The 5540-nt window shown below is 55.6% G+C and overlaps 1 protein-coding gene across 1 annotated transcript in view; it reads right to left on the reverse strand.

The window, feature by feature from the left end:
• Positions 1-5007: 5007 nt before the first annotated feature.
• LOC127752109 (protein anoxia up-regulated-like) overlaps positions 5008-5540 on the reverse strand; it is a gene marked incomplete in the record, with an annotated part of 5963 nt that continues 5430 nt past the window's right edge. Inside the window, 1 exon segment of the mRNA XM_052276719.1 lies at positions 5008-5524.

Genomic DNA, 5540 nt, shown 5'->3' on the forward strand with positions numbered 1-5540 from the left:
GTATATATTTTATAGGATACTTTAAACGGGTTTAATTACAGTGGTATTATAACCGAATTAGTTTCATAAACTTCCTCGTCCTGTCGACATTACATTTAACAATGAAAAAGTGAAGTTTCAAGCCTGCGACGATAACGAATCATTGTTTAGTTACGTCAATTCCTCCATTCCTATTCAGAAATATCATGCTGCAAGTTACGCATGCCATTGAGATATATCTCTGTCCTAGCAGATTATAAGGCAGCCGGCGGCGCGGCCACGGTGCGGCCACGGACGGGCCGTAGCGGGGCGGGGTGGTAAGGGCGGCCAGGGCGAGATCCTGGGCTAAGTAAGACTGCTTTTTGGTTGCGAGACTGTTGGTGTGCGTGCGGAATACTTACTGCGATTGCACACAGTGGAAGCTCCCCCTTCCTGACGCGGTTGCGCAATCTCCAGGTTGCGAATGCGGACGGCTCCGCTTCGCGGTTGCGCAATCTCCAGGTTTCGAATGCGGACGGCTCCACGACGGAATCCTCTGTGGCCACGGACCTCGTTTCGGTTGGGTCCACACGGAAGTCAGTCTTTTTCAAGAGCTCGTACTAAGGGGACACAGCGACCCGTGAGAACAGTTGCAAACTTTCATCTATCTCTTTCGCTCTACGCAAGTTTATGCTAACTTAAATAAATTTGCTCGTGACCAAAAAAAATATCAAGCGGAGCGAGCGGCTCTTTTCCTCTCACACAGCTTTTACATTTAATAAATGCACGACAGGAACAAAAGCGTTAAAGTAAAGCACACTTCTGTTAAAAAGCGGTCAAAAGAACGCACGCAGACTTTTTATACAGTACGTCCATCAAGCCGGGGGTAGCTGCAGGGGGGCGAGCCTGTCGAGTTCAACTCCCTTTCAACGCGTCAAAACAAACTTGTTGTCGCCTGTTGTACTTTTATTTCTTTTCATCCCTTTCAGAGAAAAGTTTGCGACTCGCATTGAAAGGGCGTTCGCTCGTTAAAAAAGAAAAGGCGTCGGGTGGGGATGTCTCAGTACCAACCCAATGGGTGCGCCAGGCATTGCAAACACTGCCGTTTTAAATAAAAATACACCTTTGAGGACCGTTGAGTGCCCTAACTCATCTCTGGGCGTGAAAAATATTGATGTAAAAAAGGTAAAAAGGTAAGAAAGGAACTCACAAAACCTGTGTGAAATTACGGAAGATGACTAGTACCGGTTGTTTCCGTGGACGTGCTGCTGTGTTGCGGGTTTGTCTACTCATTCGAACAGCAGGTGCCATGGCACCTTACTGTCAGATGGAGTAGGCAAACCCACAACACTGCTTTGAGAACCAACCTGTGCCTAGGTTGCAATCAGGACGGAAAATTTGACAAGGTTTCGCATGGATCTGGTCTTTCACCTAGGAAACTGACTCGAACTCAAACACACAAGCTACGTGCCATGCGCCCACAGTCCCTTATCGGGTCTGGCACAGCCTTAAAAAGAAATAACAAAAAGAGTACAAGAAAGCCAAAAGGAAACGTTTAAGGTCGCGCTTTGCCCTGTGTGTCCCGGCGGCCAGGGTTGGGTCGCGCACAATGCCGTGGAGATGGTCAGCGCGTTAACCTGGCGCACACAGAGGCGCACCCACCGTCAGAGGGCGCCCAGCCCGGCCTCGGCCAGCGAGGCGACTCGCCTCGGACATGGTTTATTCATCCTTGTTACGGGAGGCCCTCCGACTTTGGGTGTGTGAAGCCCCAATCGTTGAAGCATGAAGGCGTCCACAACTGTCCATCCGCCCTGCACTCCTCACAAAAGGGACCGTCCCTACACAGGCGCAGCGCCAGCGCTAGCGCCAGAATGCGGACGGCCCCTGCTTTGCCACACCCGGCTTACCACGGAACAGGCCGAGTTGAGCCAGTCCTCGGTGGGGACGTACGCGGGGTGGGGCCTCACCCGGTGGTTAATCCTGTCGATCTCAGCCATGAGGACCGAGTTGCGGACCTTGGACCGCGGGGGCGGCGCCTGCGGAGCCGTCAGCCTCTTGTGCGCCACGAAGGGGAGGTTGTGGTGGAAGGGCTGGGCCTGGGGGAGGCAGGGTCAAAGGGCGGGCAGTCAGTTATCAGGGCAGTCAGCAGGCGGGGCGGGCATGGCCGGGCACGGCACCAACACCGAGGAGATTATTGAAAACAGAGTGTGGTGCCGCACAACGCGTGGGCGTGGGGGGGAGCCCCCGACAGGCCGACGTGCGTGTTACCTGGATGGTGATAAAAGAAAACAATCAAAAAGAAAGCAGAACACGGGAATTAATTATGGGGTGGCTTGTGATCGTGACAGAGGTAAAGACCGTCACAGTGGTCGGCTGCGGGAGGGTGCACTCCGGGCAGGACAGGGTAGGGCCGTGCAGCGCACCGGGCCGTACCTCCGCGTCGTCCTCTGTCGGCGGCCGTCGGGCAGCTGCGCTGCGGACGCTGCAGTGCGGCGACGGCCTCACCCGCGGCGGGCTCGGGCTGGTCGCCCCCGTGCCCCGGGTGACTTTGCGCGTCCGATAGGTGTAGGGCGGCGGGCGGTGCCCCCGAGACGACCCGGACTGCTCGTCGTCATGCCTTCTGCGGCCCGCCGCGGGCGCCGCCGCATCCAGGCGGGTAGAGCCGACGTCCTCGGAGCTCGCCCTGGAAGCTCTCGAAGGACCCCCCTTGTTCAGCCCGAGACCCCGAGTGCGTCCGTATGCCGACGATATGGAGCTGGTCGCGTCCCCGAGGTCACTGACATCGACGTTATCAACAGCCTTGCGACGCGGCGCGCCGTACCGGTAGGACGACGCTGTGCTCGAGTCCTTGTCGTCAGCGTCCACCCCAGCGGCGCCGTTCGCTCTCCTCGCGACCCTGGGGAGGGACGTGGCCTGCGATGCCAAGCTTGTGGACGAGGTCTTGTCAGATCGCGCTATGAGGGGGGCGTTGTCCTGACTCGCCCAGCTTGGCCGTCGGGGAGCTCTGCTCGCCTCCGAGGTGGGCGATGACACCGCGCTGTCTGCCTGTGCAGACCTGCGCACCTGCGCTATCGCCCGCGACGGCCTCGCTGACAAGACGCTATCCTCTTCGACATCCTCGTAATCGACCAGAGTTCGCCGATTTGACCTGAATGTCCCGGATGACACGACGCTCTCCAACTCTTCGCAATCGTCGGCCGCTCGATGCCGCCTCGTCACTCTCGTAGGCCTGGACGAGGCGACGCCGTCCACGTCATGCTCCTCCCGGGGCAGTGCTGACGGCTTCGTCGTCCTGCTTGGGACGCTGTCCATGTCATCGTCAATCTTCGGCCTTCGCGAGTAGGCGGCCTTGCTCGGACGGTACTTCTCTAGGTCGGGATCGACGACATCCTCATCCTCGCTAGAATAAGCGGCCTTCGCGGCCTTTGCAGCCCTAGCGGGTCGCGCGGAGACGCTCAGGTCCAGCCCGCTGAGCGTCTCGTTCAGACCATCCGAGTCCACCCGCTTTGCGGCGAGCACGACGCCGTCGGAGAAGCGTCGTCCGTTGGAGAGCGCGCTGGCGCGCCCGTCTTCCTCGTCCGAGCTAAGGTCCCTGCGACACTTGCGCGTTGGCGCCTGGCGCACGGCTGCGCGGCTCTCCCGAAGCAGCTTGGAGAACTTGGTCTCGTAGAAGCCGTCCTCATCCTCGTCGTCGCTGTCCTCCAGCGCAACGGCCTGCAGCGGCTTCCTCCTCAGCACATCCGCCTCAGCTTCCGACTCGTCGGAGTCGGCGACCACTAGTGCGGTCGCGGCCGGCCTCGCCCTGCTCGCCGACGACTTGGGCTGGTCGGAGGACTTGATGTATCTGGCGAAGCGGCTGTACGGTCCGTAGGGGTCAGCGAGGTCTGCGAGGTCGGCTGGGTCGGCCTCCGACTCGGAGGACTCGACCGCAGAGGGCGCGGGGCCGGGGCCGGCGGTGCGTGCGCGGCCGGCAGACCGATAGCGACCCTACAAACAACAGGTTCTGTTCTGCCTGCGAAATGCTGCCACTTTCATTCTAACAGCCATCGGAACGAGCAAGTTTCGTCTCCAGCCCCCTTCTCCCGCACAGGAGAGGCACAGAGAACCAGAAAACAAGACGAAATCACGCCAAGAGAAAAATACATTACCCGACATTACCTCTAAGCCATGGCATCTGCAAAGAAATACAGTTTTCCAAAACGGATTAATCAGTGTCGTCTTGGCTGGTATTGTCCTCACCTTCGAATTTGTCGAATCTGTGTCGTTCTACGAAGCGCCAGGGGCGAAGCCAAAACATGGAACATAAAACGCAAGCAAGCGAGAGTTAGTAAGGCATGGCGCCCACTGGCGCCCAATGAAGCAGCCCCCAGTGCTGCACCAGTGCTAGCCGAGTACAGCGCTTGCTAAAGCCAAACAAAGCCTGGGAGAATCTGGGAGAATGCAGCTGGTGGGGGCCCCGACGGCCCGAGCAAGTTTTACCTTCAGGAGGGGGGGGGGGGGCACTTCCCCCTACCTCCAGGGGAACCTTTACAAACCGTCTCATGGATAGGCAATGTGTGCAGCAATCCGCATAAAAGTGGGCCAGAGGCACGGTCTGTGTCTTCCTTTTCTAAAAGATTGACTTGTATTTTGAGATTGGTAACTTGAGAATGGAGGCATTTTGTTGCATACATGATACATACTTTGCTCGAATGATGTGTGGCAGCAGCTGGTTGATTGATGGGCAGATTTGTAAGACACATATACTGGGGAGGGGGAGAGGGGGGTGTTCCAAGTCGTGATTTTTTTTTTCGGGGTAGGTTAGCCCGCCGTGGTATGGAGACGATCCGGCAGCTCAACAAGGAGGTTGAATTGTGCGGTACCCACCAATATCCCAAAACGTTCCCCGTGGTCCAAAGTATTCCACTTGACCAAGTTTCAAACACTCGGTCACCATTTGCTGGGTTGGAGCCCTCCCTTCCCTTCCCCCACTGTGGCCTTCCTCGAAAAAAGCACGCGACTTGAAATACCCAGCCAGTCTGTATAAGGGGGAAAAGTAACAAGATAACATTTACGTTTCCAATACAAGGACTTGATAATATTTTATTTCATTCAATACATTTCTCTTAGTACATTAGTTCCTAGACTAATTAGCTCGGGTGCGCGCACACCAATGGAAATAATTAAAAGCAAAAAAACGCAATATTACAGAAGTTATTAAATGCCACACTCATAAATGTACATACAAAAAAGTTCCAATACAAAATAAAGATTTATGGACAAACCATATTCATGATAATCGCTTCACATTCAAATTTCCAATGCAAACACAAATTAACGCCTACAAGGACAAGAAGACTGGAAGGTAGGGAAACCACGAATACTGGTCAAAGGATTAGGGGACAGGACTTCCCGCCGCCATCCACTCGCGAGTTACGAATAAGAGAATAGAAAAATAATTTGTGATTTCACAGAAACATCGGTAGACTTTTTTTTTGTTTCAAGTCAGCCGCGCTTTGCAGAGAATTCAGCAAAAGATGAAAGATACTGTCCGAGACATTGAGAGACAGCAGCGCATGCGGCGCGGGGGGCCTGGCGGGGCC

This window comes from Frankliniella occidentalis, unplaced genomic scaffold (genome assembly GCF_000697945.3).
Source record: "Frankliniella occidentalis isolate FOCC.00 unplaced genomic scaffold, Focc_3.1 Scaffold4070, whole genome shotgun sequence".
NCBI classification, from domain to species: domain Eukaryota; kingdom Metazoa; phylum Arthropoda; class Insecta; order Thysanoptera; family Thripidae; genus Frankliniella; species Frankliniella occidentalis.